The sequence below is a fragment of the Pseudophryne corroboree genome, chromosome 3, assembly GCF_028390025.1.
Source record: "Pseudophryne corroboree isolate aPseCor3 chromosome 3, aPseCor3.hap2, whole genome shotgun sequence".
In the NCBI taxonomy this organism is placed as follows: Eukaryota; Metazoa; Chordata; class Amphibia; order Anura; family Myobatrachidae; genus Pseudophryne; species Pseudophryne corroboree.
Genome location: NC_086446.1, coordinates 476,855,522 through 476,872,136, shown reverse-complemented (window position 1 = coordinate 476,872,136; position 16,615 = coordinate 476,855,522). Strand labels below are relative to the sequence as shown.

The 16,615-nt window shown below is 46.5% G+C and overlaps 1 pseudogene; it reads right to left on the bottom strand.

Moving 5' to 3' along the window:
* Positions 1-1,429: 1,429 nt before the first annotated feature.
* On the bottom strand, positions 1,430-1,547 carry LOC134898491 (5S ribosomal RNA; annotated as a pseudogene).
* Positions 1,548-16,615: the final 15,068 nt, after the last annotated feature.

The window sequence follows — 16,615 nt, the reverse complement described above, 5'->3', positions numbered from 1 at the left end:
ACAGTGAGGAATTCTAATGTGCTCCTGTCAATCTGTTGGGCTTTATACCCTGTATCCAATAAGCGATCAATTTTCAATTTGATCTCGGGGATGGGATTGTGCTGCAGGCTAATGTAAGTAGCCTCATCATTCAGCTGCCTCAATATCTCGCTATTATAATCAGCCCAGTCCTGCACTACCACCGCACCCCCCTTATCTGCAGGCCTAACCACAAGGCTGGTGTCCTGTTTAAGTGAAGCCAGGGCCTTGCGTTCTGCGATGGGCAGATTGTCAAAGCACTTAGTGGGAGACTGTACATGGACATCATGTTCCAGAAGGCGGGTGAATGTTTAAATGCTAGGGTTGGAGGAGGCTGGGTCGAACGTTGAGGGTTTACGAAATTGTGTACTTTCCTTATTTATTTCTGATGTAAAATGTTCACGTAACCTAAGCTTTCGGCTGAATTTGTATATATCAACTACGGTGTCAAACCGTCGGTGGGGAGCTGTTGGTACAAACGAGAGGCCTCTAGAGAGGAGTCATGTAGTTGCCTCATCAAGCGTCTTGCTTGATAAATTGGAGACTAAGTCCTGGGTTTGTCCCTGCATCTGCGCCATGTGTCTGCCCTTCCTTGGGTGCGGTCTCCGTGGTTTGCCACTGGAGGTAGATTGGGGGTAGTGGTATGGTCTAAAAAAGACCTCGTGTTGGGCGACTATCAGACAAATCAGTGTCAGAGGCGGAAGACCCTGTCTCATTACTGTATGGTTGTCTCCGTCCTTGGCATCGGGTTCTATAGGGCCTTTGGGGTCTGTTCGGTCTGGAGTCACCGATCAACCATCTATAGACGGTGTGATTCTGATAATCTGTTGTGACCGTAGCGAGATTACTGCGTTTAAAGGCAGTGATCTCTTTCTTATAAATGTCTAATTGTGTCTGTAGTTTTTCAACTAGATTGTTGGTTTTATCTTTCTTGATAGTAACCAGATGTGCGCTGCTGAAGGTATCGATTTGTGTTTTGACTTTGTTTAGTTCTATACCAACCTCCTCCACAACCAAAAGCATGAGGTCAAGGGAACACTTATTAAGTACCCCACACCAGCGACTGCAAAAGGTGGGGTTGTTCCTGCCTAGTGTCGGGATGTTATTGACCCTAAATCCCCGGGGTATCTGCTTTTTCCGATAATATTCGGACAGGAATTGCCCATGCAAGGTGAGGTCGACCTCCCTCCGTTTGAGTCTAAGGAGTTGGTGGTATAGGTCTGTGGGTGTCTCAGCGGGCAAAGTGTCAAAGTCTAACTGGTCAAACAAAACCTTTTCCGCATCATCGTCCGTGAGGGATACTATACCGTGTTCAGCTTGTGCAAGAAGGTTATCATCAAGGAAGCCCAACTGGCTTTGCGCCATGCCAAAATTAGGTATTACCACTGCCAATGTTATATAAATATAGAGATACTTACTGTACCTGGTATTCCACGTAGTCACCCTAGCGTGTACTGACCAGGCCCAGCACTGCTTAGCTTCCAAGTTCGGATGGTTTCGGGCTTGCCCAGTGCGGTATGACAGTAAATATAATTGGCGGTATCAAACCAAATAATCCCTTGCTTAGACACTTATACACATATGCAATGAACAGGTACATAACCCAATAAAGTGATGAATCTCATAACAACAGTGCCTGTATTAGAACTGAGCAATGTATGGTGGGTGCAGGAGAAGAAAACAGCACAGGATCCTGAACTGTATCTAAATATACATACAGATCCCTGCACTCTCACGCAGCTCTGCCAACAACAGGGGTGCCAATCAGAGTCCGACCCACATAGAGGTGGGACCCATAGTACAATACAGGATTATCTACCTAGTGGAACAGATAGCACTCTCCAGACTTTACTTCAATAAATCAGCAAAGAAAGTATTTAATGTAAAGGTAATCTCACAGTTCAAGGGTAATATCCATTTCCGACGTTTCGGTCCACACCAGGACCTTTGTCAAGGAGTTACAGCGTGGTCAAAGCAGTCAGCATCACAGCAGAAGTCAACATAGTAGGTAACTGTTATACAGAGATATTGCCTCACCGGCCCCCATTAAATAACCAGCATATAGGCGCCAGTCCCGCCCCCACACTTGCAGGCAGTGGGGTGGAACGCATGGCTGAGACGCAGACATCACTTCCTTGTTCACAGGAAGCGTGCTGCGTCCGTCTAGTTGAGTGTGGCATCGGGCGCGCCGTGGAACGCAATCCGGAAGTGGGGAGAACCATGTGCTGGAACGCACGCGTCACTTCCGTGTTTTACCGGAAGTGAGCTGCGTCCGACTTATTCAGTATCCACAGCCGTGATCACCGCTGATCACGGAGTAACACATCATTATAATGGTTTAATACACTAGAGTGCGTCACTGGTATTAGGGCAATATATTTAGATACAGTTCAGGATCCTGTGCTGTTTTCTTCTCCTGCACCCACCATACATTGCTCGATTCTAATACAGGCACTGTTGTTATGAGATTCATCACTTTATTGGGTTATGTACCTGTTCATTGCATATGTGTATAAGTGTCTAAGCAAGGGATTATTTGGTTTGATACCGCCAATTATATTTACTGTCATACCGCACTGGGCAAGCCTGAAGCCATCCGAACTTGGAAGCTAAGCAGTGCTGGGCCTGGTCAGTACACGCTAGGGTCACTACGTGGAATACCAGGTACAGTAAGTATCTCTATATTTATATAACATTGGCAGTGGTAATACCTAATTTTGGCATGGCGCAAAGCCAGTTGGGCTTCCTTGATGATAACCTTCTTGCACAAGCTGAACACGGTATAGTATCCCTCACGGACGATGATGCGGAAAAGGTTTTGTTTGACCAGTTAGACTTTGACACTTTGCCCGCTGAGACACCCACAGACCTATACCACCAACTCCTTAGACTCAAACGGAGGGAGGTCGACCTCACCTTGCATGGGCAATTCCTGTCCGAATATTATCGGAAAAAGCAGATACCCCGGGGATTTAGGGTCAATAACATCCCGACACTAGGCAGGAACAACCCCACCTTTTGCAGTCGCTGGTGTAGGGTACTTAATAAGTGTTCCCTTGACCTCATGCTTTTGGTTGTGGAGGAGGTTGGTATAGAACTAAACAAAGTCAAAACACAAATCGATACCTTCAGCAGCGCACATCTGGTTACTATCAAGAAAGATAAAACCAACAATCTAGTTGAAAAACTACAGACACAATTAGACATTTATAAGAAAGAGATCACTGCCTTTAAATGCAGTAAACTCGCTACGGTCACAACAGATTATCAGAATCACACCGTCTATAGATGGTTGATCGGTGACTCCAGACCGAACAGACCCAAAAGGCCCTATAGAACCCGACGCCAAGGACGGAGACAACCATACAGTAATGAGACAGGGTCTTCCGCCTCTGACACTGATTTGTCTGATAGTCGCCCAACACCGAGGTCTTTTTTAGACCATACCACTACCCCCAATCTACCTCCAGTGGCAAACCACGGAGACCGCACCCAAGGAAGGGCAGACACATGGCGCAGATGCAGGGACAAACCCAGGACTTAGTCTTCAATTTATCAAGCAAGACGCTTGATGAGGCAACTACACGACTCCTCTCTAGAGGCCTCTCGTTTGTACCAACAGCTCCCCACCGACGGTTTGACACCGTAGTTGATATATACAAATTCAGCCGAAAGCTTAGGTTACGTGAACATTTTACATCAGAAATAAATAAGGAAAGTACACAATTTCGGAAACCCTCAACGTTCGACCCAGCCTCCTCCAAACCTAGCATTAAAACATTCACCCGCCTTCTGGAACATGATGTCCATGTACAGTCTCCCACTAAGCGCTTTGACAATCTGCCCATCGCAGAACGCAAGGCCCTGGCTTCACTTAAACAGGACACCAGCCTTGTGGTTAGGCCTGCAGATAAGGGGGGTGCAGTGGTAGTGCAGGACTGGGCTGACTATAATTGCGAGATATTGAGGCAGCTGAATGATGAGGCTACTTACACTAGCCTGCAGCACAATCCCATCCCCGAGATCAAATTGAAAATTGATTGCTTATTGGATACAGGGTATAAAGCCCAACAGATTGACAAGAGCACATTAGAATTCCTCACTGTTGAGCATCCCGTATGCCCCATAATTTATACCCTTCCCAAAATCCACAAAACTCTATCACATCCACCGGGTAGGCCTATCATCTCTGCTAGAAAATCTATGCTACAGCCGCTCGCCATCTATGTCGATACGTTCCTGCAACCCATAGTACAACAGGGAGATAACTACGTGCGTGACACGTCCGACTTTCTGCAGAAGCTGATGGCTTTTCCATACGAGCTCGAGGATATGCTGTTGGATACCATGGATGTCTTTTCCCTGTACACCATCATCCCCCATGATCAAGGTCTACAAGCTTTAGCAAACGCCTGGCAACAATACCCACCAACTGGACCGTCGACTGAATTTCTCTTGGAATTGGCCACTGTAGTCCTTAAACATAATCACTTCCTCTATCAAGGAAACTACTATCTGCAACGCGAAGGGACCGCGATGGGTTCGAACCTGTCGCCGGCCTACGCCAATATCTACATGACTGAATATGAACAACTACACATCTTCCCGAGATATGGATCACAGATTTTGTTCTACAAAAGGTTTAATCGACGATGTATTCCTGCTGTGGAAAAGGTCATTGGATTAATTTAACCAAATGGTCAGCACATTGAACGGACTGGATAGTCCAGTAAGATTCACCCATCAGGCAGACGCCGTCAGCATCAACTTTCTGGACATTTCCATCACATTGGAAGGAGGTCGCATCAACACAAGTCTCTACAGAAAACCCACGGACCGGAATACCTTGCTGCTTGCAACTAGTCAACATCCACCTGCTCTCAAGTACAATCTTCCTATTTCTCAATTTCTGTGAGTTATGCGCAACAACACAAATAAGGATATCATGGAAACACAATTATCTGAGATGACTTCGTGATTCCTTGAGCGAGGATATGACAAGAAAACGGTTATGCAATGTCTGACGAAGGCCAGGAGAAAGTTTGAACCTTCCACAGTTACAACGCAGGTGACACCTGCACCAGACCGGATGGTCTTCACGACCACATATGATCATTTGTCCAACAGGGTCAGAGGAGCCGTCCATAAGAATTGGCCTATTCTAACCACCGATGACCAGCTCAAATTGAAAAGGTTTCCCCCCCCCCCCAATTATGGCCTACCGTAGGGCGGCCAATTTAAAACTACTACTACTAAGGCCTATGGCTGGGCAGGAATCACCCACGAACACTACATGGTTGCATGAGAAAAGGCCTGGTTGCTTCAAATGCACTGGGTGCACTACGTGCAGGGGTATGTTAACAGGCCCAACATTTCTGCACCCCCATTCGGGGCGACTGATAGCTATTAAGAATAGACTGCATTGCTCTATGGACCATCTGATATATATTCTAACGTGCCCGTGCGGACTGTACTATGTGGGAATGATGACCAGACGATTTCGCGATAGGATGGCGAACCATAGAACGTCAATACATCAAGCGATTACCACGGGGACTGCCACTTTGCCGGTAGCCAGACATTTTTTTACTTTACGACATCAAGTATCTTTACGACATCAAGTATCTGACCTCAGGTCGAAACTGATAGATTGGATACCCCCATTACAGCGAGGCGGTGACCGTGCTCTCTTGCTTAGAAAACGAGAAAGCCTGTGGATACACAAACTGGACACGATAGCACCAAAAGGAATGAATGAAAATAACCCTTTACCTATCTTTTTGAAATAGACTAATGAACTCCATTGAGATAACTTAGAGACACTTGTTTCAGTCACACGAGTGTAGATGTTAATATTCCACCGGCTGTGGGACTAACTATGTATATTTCTCTTGTTTCTCCTTACCTAATATGTTGTTGTCTGTCCATTTTTTATGCCTATTATTATTGTATTATGGTACAGCACCAATACAGTGACCACACCGGCCCCTGTCATACCCAGCTAGAATCGGAATTTGATGAAATAATGTTTATACTATGTGTAATGCCCTGTGTGAAATATATTCGTGGCGGGTGAGGCAGATTATGAACTGGATCACGGGGGGTTAATTTTCCCATCGCTGACGGTTTCACATCTGCCCAATAACCAGTGATGCACTCGAGTGCAATAAACCAATATAATGATGTGTTAACCTGTATTTTGCCCTAATACCAGTGACGCACTCTAATGTAATAAACCACTATGATGGATCACAGTGGGTAATTTTCCCATCGCTGCCGGTTCCACATCTGCCCAATAACCAGTGACACACTCCAGTGCAATAAACCAATATAATGATGTGCTAACCTGTATTTTGCCCTAATACCAGTGACGCACTCTAGTGTATTAAACCACTATAATGATGTGTTACTCCGTGATCAGCGGTGATCACGGCTGTGGATACTGAATAAGTCGGACGCAGCTCACTTCCGGTAAACCCCGGAAGTGACGCGTGCGTTCCAGCACATGGTTCTCACCACTTCCGGATTGCGTTCCACGGCGCGCCCGATGCCACACTCAACTAGACGGACGCAGGACGCTTCCTGTGAACAAGGAAGTGATGTCTGCGTCTCAGCCATGCGTTCCACCCCACTTCCTGCAAGTGTGGGGGCGGGACTGGCGCCTATATGCTGGTTATTTAATGGGGGCCGGTGAGGCAATATCTCTGTATAACAGTTACCTACTATGTTGACTTCTGCTGTGATGCTGACTGCTTTGACCACGCTGTAACTCCTTGACAAAGGTCCTGGTGTGGACCGAAACGTCGGAAATGGATATTACCCTTGAACTGTGAGATTACCTTTACATTAAATACTTTCTTTGCTGATTTATTGAAGTAAAGTCTGGAGAGTGCTATCTGTTCCACTAGGTGGATAATCCTGTATTATATATATATATATATATATATATATATATATATATATATTGAATCACGGCGCCTAGAATATCAGAATTTTTTTCACGGCACCCCTAGGCCAAAAATTTCTTATTGAGAAATTTAGAAATAAATATTACATTAAGTATATCGCGTTTATATGTCATCCTTAGGGTCAGTTGTGTGGGGAGGGACAAGATTTGCTTCTGTTTGTCCACTTATTTTATGACTGGCAGCCACCAGCACTGGTTTTGCCTATTATATTGACCATGAATAATTTGAATTGGTCCTGGACCACCAACCCAGGGCACCCCTGCATGTGTCCCGAGGCACCCCAGGGAGCCACTGCACACAGTTTGGGAACCTCTGCTCTAGTGGTAGCATGAGACGGAGTCTACAACCCACACAAGTGGCTCAGGTAGTGCAGCTCATCCAGGATGGCACATCAATGCGAGCTGTGGCAAGAAGGTTTGCTGTGTCTATCAGCGTAGTGTCCAGAGCATGGAGGCGCTACCAGGAGACAGGCCAGTACATCAGGAGACGTGGAGGAGGCCCTAGGAGGGCAAAAACCCAGCAGCAGGACCGCTACCTCTGCCTTTGTGCAAGGAGGAACAGGAGGAGCACTGCCAGAGCCCTGCAAAATGACCTCCAACAAGCCACAAATGTGCATGTGTCTACTCAAACGATCAGAAACAGACTCCATGAGGGTGGTATGAGGGCCCGACGTCCACAGGTGGGGGTTGTGCTTACAGCCCAACACCGTGCAGGATGTTTGGCATTTTCCAGAGAACACCAAGATTGACAAATTCGCCACTGGTGCCCTGTGCTCTTCACAGATGAAAGCAGGTTCTCACTTAGCACATGTGACAGACGTGACAGAGTCTGGAGACGCCAAAGAGAACGTTCTGCTGCCTGCAACATCCTCCAGCATGACCGGTTTGGCAGTGGGTCAGTAATGGTGTGGGGTGGCATTTCTTTGGGTGGCCGCACAGCCCTCCATGTGCTCGCCAGAGGTAGCCTGACTGCCATTAGGTACCGAGATGAGATCCTCAGACCCCTTGTGGGACCATATTTATTTATTTATTTATTATTTATTTATTAACAGTTTCTTATATAGCGCAGCATATTCCGTTGCGCTTTACAATTAGAACAACAGTAATAGAACAAAACTGGGTAAAAACAGACAGACATAGAGGTAGGAAGGCCCTGCTCGCAAGCTTACAATCTATAGGGAAATAGGCATAGATACACAAGGATAGATGCTACCTATTGCATAATGGTCCACCAGATTGCTAGGTTCTTAATGGGTTGTATGATGATACCCCACAAAGTTATCCAAGTGTCAGGAGGGTGTGAGACTAAAGAAAGACAAGATATGTGATGTTATGAATACTCTACAGAGGATGTAATTAGATAGGGAAGCACTGAAGGTTATGTGGGTGGGTCTGGAATTTGATAGGCTTGTCTGAAGAGGTGAGTTTTCAGGGAACATTTAAAGGTTTGGAGACTAGAGGCGAGTCTTACTGTGCGTGGGAGGGCATTCCACAGAGTGGGTGAAGCCCGGATAAAGTCCTGTAATTTTGAGTGTGAACAAGTAATGCGTGTGGATGAGAGACGTAGATCTTGTGCAGAGCGGAGAGGTCGGGTAGGGAGATATTTTGAGATGAGTGAAGAGATGTATGTTGGTGCAGTTTGGTTAATAGCCTTGTATGTGAGTAAAAGTATTTTATATTTAATACGGTAGAATACCGGTAACCAATGGAGGGACTGACAGAGCGGATCTGCAGACGATGAACGTCTGGCAAGGAAGATTAGCCTCGCAGCTGCATTCAAAATGGATTGTAGTGGTGAGAGCCTATGTTTGGGAAGACCGGTCAGGAGACTATTACAATAATCAATGCGGGAGATAATGAGAGCATGGATTAGAGTTTTTGCTGTGTCTTGTGTAAGATAAGGGCGTATTTTGGATATGTTTCTTAGATGTATGTAACCATATGCTGGTGCGGTTGGCCCTGGGTTCCTCCTAATGCAAGACAATGCTAGACATCATGTGGCTGTAGTGTGTCAGCAGTTCCTGCAAGACGAAGGCATTGATGCTATGGACTGGCCCGCCCGTTCCCCAGACTTGAATCCAAATGAGCACATCTGGGACATCATGTCTTGCTCCATTGCACCACAGACTGTCCAGGAGTTGGCAGATGCTTTAGTCCAGGTCTGGGAGGAGATCCCTCAGGAGACCATCCGCCACCTCATCAGGAGCATGCCCAGGCATTGTAGGGAGGTCATACAGGCATGTGGAGGCCACACACACTACTGAGCCTCATTTTGACTTGTTTTAAGGACATTACATCAAAGTTGGATCAGCCTGTAGTGTATTTTTCCACTTTAATTTTGAGTGCGACTCCAAATCCAGACCTCCATGGGTTAATAAATTTGATTTCCATTGATAATTTTTGTGTGATTTTGTTGTCAGCACATTCAACTATGTAAAGAACAAAGTATTTAATAAGAATATTTCATTCATTCAGATCTAGGATGTGTTATTTTAGTGTTCCCTTTATTTTTTTGAGCAGTGTATATATATACACAGAGCTCCAGTGTCCTGGGGTGCACTCTCCTTAATAAAAAAGTCCAATCACAGTTTCAGGGCTTCATGCTAGGCTTTAATGGGTCAACGTTTCGGCTCTATAACAAGAGCCTTTCTCAAGACAAGCCACACAATTTTTTCATACAGTAGAATCCAATTCAGCAGACATTAACTGCTTGAACCCCCCCCCCCCCCCCCAAAAAAAAAGGAAATAAACAAAATACGATCAGTCTCACGGGCCCAAATTTAAAATACCACCACCATAGGGTAAAAGAGTAATAAAAGGACATAAAGACACCGAATCTACGCTGTGTCAAAATACATAAGTCAAGGTCATAGAAGAATCCACCAAGGGCGGACTAATCACCACTGACACCCGGCTATAAGAAATCATACTCACTAATGGAAATCCAACAGCTCCAGATTATACAACAGTTATAGAGTGAACAACCATTTCAGTCAATAAATCCTATGAGAGAGATGAATAAAAATCTGGGATATATACATAATCTGCTGTATCGTATTTTGTTTTCTTTCTTTTTTTTGGTTTCAAGCAGTTATGCGAGTGCAGGACTACCAAGGAGATATACCAACTAAGACCTAATTCTGCGCTGACTGGAGCTTCACCTCAGGTAATACCCACTGTTAGATAGGGTGTGATAAATGCAGGAAAATAGGTGGGGATATCAAGGGAGCTAGAATTATATACCAAATTTTCTATTTGACTCTCAAGTATTAATTCCCAAGAGTTGACCACAGTCTCTTATAAATTCCTCCTTTATTCACATATCATGATGATGATGATGATGATAAAACCGATAATTCACAATTTTACCGTTCTTGTGTCAACAATAATACATAGTACATTCACTATAAAAACATGTAAAAAAAACAACAAAAAACATTTGAAGCGTTTTTTATGTGGGATTTGGATTAATAATCCAGTTTCTCTCTGAAGTCACCTCAATGGTCATTTGGTGACTTTCAGATCTGTAGATGACAACCCAACGCTTTTTGTCCAGTGGACTTCATCAGGGGTCTAAAAACTAAATGTCAAATATCAGATGGTGAATATAGAGTCTTGTGGTCAAACAGTGGGACTGTAATCCATTATGGTATACATACCAAGCTCGTCATCTGAATGACCTAATAAGGTGTTTATCAATGCGACTATAAGTATCACACGAATGGAGGATCTGGAAAAACATATTATTTGATAAGACTACCTAGTGTCGAAGTCAAAAAATATTACATACACACCAAATACTGTTAGGGTCTCCTGCCCTGTGCTGCCACGTCGTCATGGCAACCGGGAGACAAGTGCTAGTGGAGTAACCTGAGCGCAGCTGATACTCCGGTTCGGGTCTTTTGCTGTGCAGTGGTTATAGGCTCTGTGCACGGCAGGGGATCCGGTGCTGGTTTTTGTGCTCACAGTCTGTGAGGTCTGAGTGGGGCGTGGACAGCACCTGCTTTATAAGGCCTCTTTTCAGGGTAAGCAGATGCTGCTGAATCTTTGTTGGTTAGTCAGTTCATGAAAGTTAGCCAGTACTGGGTAGCTTTGTATTTGTTTGTTGCTTACTGCAAATAGGCCTGGGGATTTGGTATTACACTCTGCCAATCCAGACCTAGCAGTAAGACTGGAGTCAGTCGTTTAGCTTGCTGGGGTTCTGTTACTACTCTGTGAACTTAGCAAGTTTGCGGCTGTATTCTAAGACTTGCCTGTCTAATCCTGTCTCACTGTGCTAGGTGTCAGGGGTCAGTTTAGTGGCAGTAAGCTAAAACCTGTGCACTGCAAGTGAGAATTAGGATTGTGGAGATTCTCCTTGTGTCTATCATTCCATCTCTGACCAAGGAGTTTACTGCCACACCCGTTGGTAACCCTTTAGGGTTTTGCTGTTGCCCTTAGCAACAGCATTTCGGGTTCTCTACGTATTAAAACACAACATCTTGCTTTTCCATCTGAGCAGTTCTAATACAAGGGAGATACCCAGTTCCTTAGCCTCTGGGCTTCTCTGTTCACTTTGTGTGTATTTTGTTACCCTATCACCTTCTGTGTACATTATGTCATATCCCCCAGTTTGTCTGTGAGTCCATCTGTTTTGCATTACAGTTCTAACACCAGTACATTACTGCAGACACTGGAGTGCATAGCAGTTCTGACACCAGTACTTTCCTGCAGGCACTGGTGTGCATAACATATTCAGCAGCCTAATACTCCTGTTGAAATTTTGTGGGAATATGGAGCATACCCCTCAAAATACGTTGCAACAGGTGGTCGATCAGGTGCAGGTCCTGACTCGACAATTTAATGATTTGTCCATTAAAATGCACACCTCCCAGGCTGCTGGCGGAGCTCCCGCAGCAGCAGCACCTGCAGGGGTTAAGGAGCCGAAAGTAAATCTCCCGGATCGTTTTTCTGGAGATCGCTCGCAGTTCTTTTGTTTCAAGGAGAGCTGCAAGCTATACTTCCGGCTTAGGGCTCAGTCTTCTGGGTCGGAGATTCAGCGGGTGGGCATAGTGATTTCCTTGCTACAAGGAGACCCACAGGTCTGGGCATATGGGTTGCAGCCTGACTGTCCGTCGCTTAAAAGTGTTGATGCTTTTTTTACGGCACTGGGCATGTTGTATGATGACCCTGACAAGACGGCCTCAGCCGAGGCTCAGATTTCGATCCTTAAGCAAGGGCGAAGGCCAGTTGAGGTTTACTGTACGGAGTTTCGGAGGTTGGCCCATGATACCCAGTGGAATGACCCAGCCCTGAGACACCAGTACCGAAGAGGTCTTTCTAACCAGATAAAGGACCAACTGGTACAATATCCCTTGCCTGATAGCTTGGATCAGCTCATGCAGTTATCCATCCGGGTGGATAGACGGCTGAGAGAGCGTAGGCTTGAAAGGGAGACTGAGATTTCCTTCCTTCCCAAGGGAACCTCAGACTCTGAGGAATTTTCTGAGGAGCCTATGCAGATTGGGGCTACCCGCCTCTCCTCGCGTGAGAAGACGCGGAGGAGACAGCAGGGGTTGTGTTTGTACTGTGGGAATAAAGGTCATGTGGTAGTATCATGCCCAGAAAAGCCGGAAAACTTCAGGGCCTGAGGGTGATGGGAAATATCCTGTCAGGCCAGAAGTCAGAATTTCCCAAGAAGACTTTTATCATTCCGGTGACCTTGAAGATCCTCGGTCAAACTGTCAAGACTGAGGCCTTTGTGGACAGTGGGGCCGACGGGGTTTTTATGGACCGCCAATTCGCCCTGAAACACTCTGTTCCCTTAGTACCCTTGGCATCGGAAATTGAGATTTGTGGGTTAAACGGGGAACCATTATCCCAAGGTAAAATTACCTCTTGCACTAGCCAGATTTCTTTGTTTATTGGAGCCACACACTCTGAAAAATTGTCCTTTTATGTGACTGTCTGTACTTTTGCCCCATTGGTGTTGGGGTTACCCTGGTTAAGGGCCCACAATCCTCAATTTGACTGGGTCTCTGGGGAGATTCTTAGTTGGGGTACTGATTGTTTCAGGAGTTGCTTGAGCCTTCCAGTCAGGCTCTCGCAGCTAAGTTTGCCAGGATTGCCAGGGTGTTATGCAGATTTTGCGGACGTGTTCTCCAAAAAAGTTGCAGAGGTACTACCTCCCCATCGCCCCTATGACTGTGCCATTGATTTGTTGCCAAATGCTAAGCTTCCCAAGAGCAGGTTGTACTCCCTGTCACGTCCTGAGACTCAGGCTATGGCAGAGTACATTCAGGAGAACTTGGCTAAGGGATTTATCAGACCTTCACAGTCTCCAGTTGGGTCGGGGTTCTTCTTCGTGGGTAAAAAGGACGGTTCGTTGCGACCCTGCATCGACTTCAGGGAATTGAACCGTATCACGATTAAAAACTCATACCCACTGCCTCTCATTTCGGTCTTGTTTGACCAGCTTCGTACTGCCACCATTTTTTCTAAGATTGACCTACGCGGTGCGTACAATCTAATCCGAATAAGAGAGGGGGATGAATGGAAGACTGCCTTTAATACCCACTCAGGGCATTATGAATATTTGGTGATGCCTTTTGGGCTCTGTAATGCCCCGGCAGTCTTCCAGGATTTCATGAATGATGTGCTCAGGGAATATTTGGATAGATTCTTAGTTGTATACTTAGATGACATCCTAATCTTCTCCCATTCCCTGGAGGAACATCGGAAGCATGTACGCTTAGTCCTCCAGAAACTCAGAGACCACCGGCTTGGGGCGAAGCTGGAGAAGTGCGAATTTGAAGTTCAGCAAATCGCATTTCTAGGATATATTATCTCCCCAGAAGGTTTCCAAATGGAGGGTTCCAAGGTACAGGCAGTCCTGGATTGGGTGCAGCCCACTAGTTTGAAGGCGCTTCAGCGTTTCCTGGGCTTTGCGAATTTTTATAGACGATTTATCGCTGGATTTTCGTCTATAGTGGCGCCCTTGGTGGCACTCACTAAGAAAGGGGCGGATGTTGCTCACTGGTCTTGTGAGGCTAAAGCGGCTTTTGCCCGTCTCAAAAGGGCATTTGTTTCGGCCAAGGTGCTGCGACACCCAGATCCAGAGCGTCCTTTTGTGGTGGAGGTGGATGCCTCTGAGATGGGTATTGGGGCAGTGCTTTCTCAGATGGGAGTGTCTGATAATCGCCTTCATCCCTGTGCTTACTTTTCCCGTAAATTTTCGCCTGCCGAGATGAATTATGACGTGGGTAACCGGGAATTGTTGGCTATTAAGGATGCACTCGAGGAGTGGAGACACTGGCTTGAGGGGGCTAAGTTTGTGGTCTCAATTCTCACTGACCATAAGAATCTGGCATATTTAGAGTCAGCGAAGCGTCTCAATGCCAGGCAGGCACGATGGGCTTTGTTTTTTGCACGCTTTAATTTTTTGATAACATATCGCCCTGGGTCAAAAAACATCAAGGCTGATGCGCTCTCGCGGAGTTTTGCTCCAATCCAGGATACCACCGAGGAGCCGTTGCCCATTGTTTCCCCATCATGTATTAAAGTGGGCATTACCCAGGACCTCTTATCATTAGTCCTTAGAGCACAGGAGCAGGCTCCTCCAGACCTTCCGGTAGGTCTTTTGTTTGTGCCTCCTAGGTTAAGACAGCGAGTGTTCCTGGAATTCCATGCCAAGAAGTCGGCAGGTCACCCGGGTATTGCCAGAACTCGGGAGTTGCTATCTAGGGCGGTGTGGTGGCCCTCGGTGGCTAAGGATGTGGATCAGTGGGTTCGGGCATGTGACATCTGTGCCCGAAATAAGACTCCTAGAGGGGTTCCTGTTGGCCCATTACATCCACTCTCTATCCCATCTAAGCCATGGACCCACATTTCAATGGATTTTGTGGTGGACTTGCCCAAATCCTCGGGGATGACAGCCATCTGGGTTGTCGTTGACAGGTTTTCGAAGATGGCGCACTTCGTTCCACTGGTTGGGCTGCCATCAGCCAGACGCCTGTCTGAATTATTTATGCTGCATGTTGTGCGTCTCCACGGGTTGCCACTTGATGTGGTCTCTGACCGCGGATCCCAGTTTGTGGCCAAATTCTGGAGGGCATTTTGTTCCGATCTCCAGATTTCTGTCAGCTTGTCGTCAGGCTACCATCCGCAGTCTAATGGGCAGACTGAAAGGGTGAACCAGTCCTTGGAGCAGTTCCTCAGGTGTTATGTCTCCAAGTGTCAGACTGACTGGGTTGCTCATCTGTCCATGGCGGAGTTTGCCTATAACAACGCGGCTCACTCTGCTACAGGGATCTCTCCCTTCCTTTGTGTGTATGGGCATCATCCTAAGGCCAATTCTTTTGACCCCCTGGACTCCACGCCTGGTGGTTCCTCTGTGGTTTCGGTCCTTAGAGGTATTTGGCGGAAAGTGAAGAAAGCCCTTGTGTCTGTGTCATTAGTGACCAAAAGGGTTTTTGATAAGCGGAAAAGACCCTGCAGCTTCAAATTAGGAGACTTCGTCTGGTTGTCTACCAAGAATTTGAAGTTGAGACAGCCATCTCATAAGTTAGGGCCCCGGTTCATCGGCCCTTATAAGATCACCAGGGTTATCAATCCGGTGGCATTTCAGTTAGATCTGCCCCGATCTTTGGGTATCAATAAAACATTTCATTGTTCCCTTTTAAAACGGGCGATTAGTAATCCTTCTTCCAGTGGAAGACCTTCCCCTCTTCTGATACGTGGCCAGAGGGAGTTTGTTGTTGAAAGGATTCTTGACTCCAAGGTGGTTCGGGGTCGGCTGTCATTTTTGGTGCACTGGAAGGGGTATGGCCCGGAGGAGCGGTCGTGGGTGCGCAGTTGTGATCTTCATGCCCCCAGACTGATACGCTCTTTCTTCTCGCAGTTCCCCGATAAACCCGGTGGTAGGGGTTCTTTGACCCCTCGTCAGAGGGGGGGTACTGTTAGGGTCTCCTGCCCTGTGCTGCCACGTCGTCATGGCAACCGGGAGACAAGTGCTAGTGGAGTAACCTGAGCGCAGCTGATACTCCGGTTCGGGTCTTTTGCTGTGCAGTGGTTATAGGCTCTGTGCACGGCAGGGGATCCGGTGCTGGTTTTTGTGCTCACAGTCTGTGAGGTCTGAGTGGGGCGTGGACAGCACCTGCTTTATAAGGCCTCTTTTCAGGGTAAGCAGATGCTGCTGAATCTTTGTTGGTTAGTCAGTTCATGAAAGTTAGCCAGTACTGTGTAGCTTTGTATTTGTTTGTTGCTTACTGCAAATAGGCCTGGGGATTTGGTATTACACTCTGCCAATCCAGACCTAGCAGTAAGACTGGAGTCAGTCGTTTAGCTTGCTGGGGTTCTGTTACTACTCTGTGAACTTAGCAAGTTTGCGGCTGTATTCTAAGACTTGCCTGTCTAATCCTGTCTCACTGTGCTAGGTGTCAGGGGTCAGTTTAGTGGCAGTAAGCTAAAACCTGTGCACTGCAAGTGAGAATTAGGATTGTGGAGATTCTCCTTGTGTCTATCATTCCATCTCTGACCAAGGAGTTTACTGCCACACCCGTTGGTAACCCTTTAGGGTTTTGCTGTTGCCCTTAGCAACAGCATTTCGGGTTCTCTACGTATTAAAACACAACATCTTGCTTTTCCATCTGA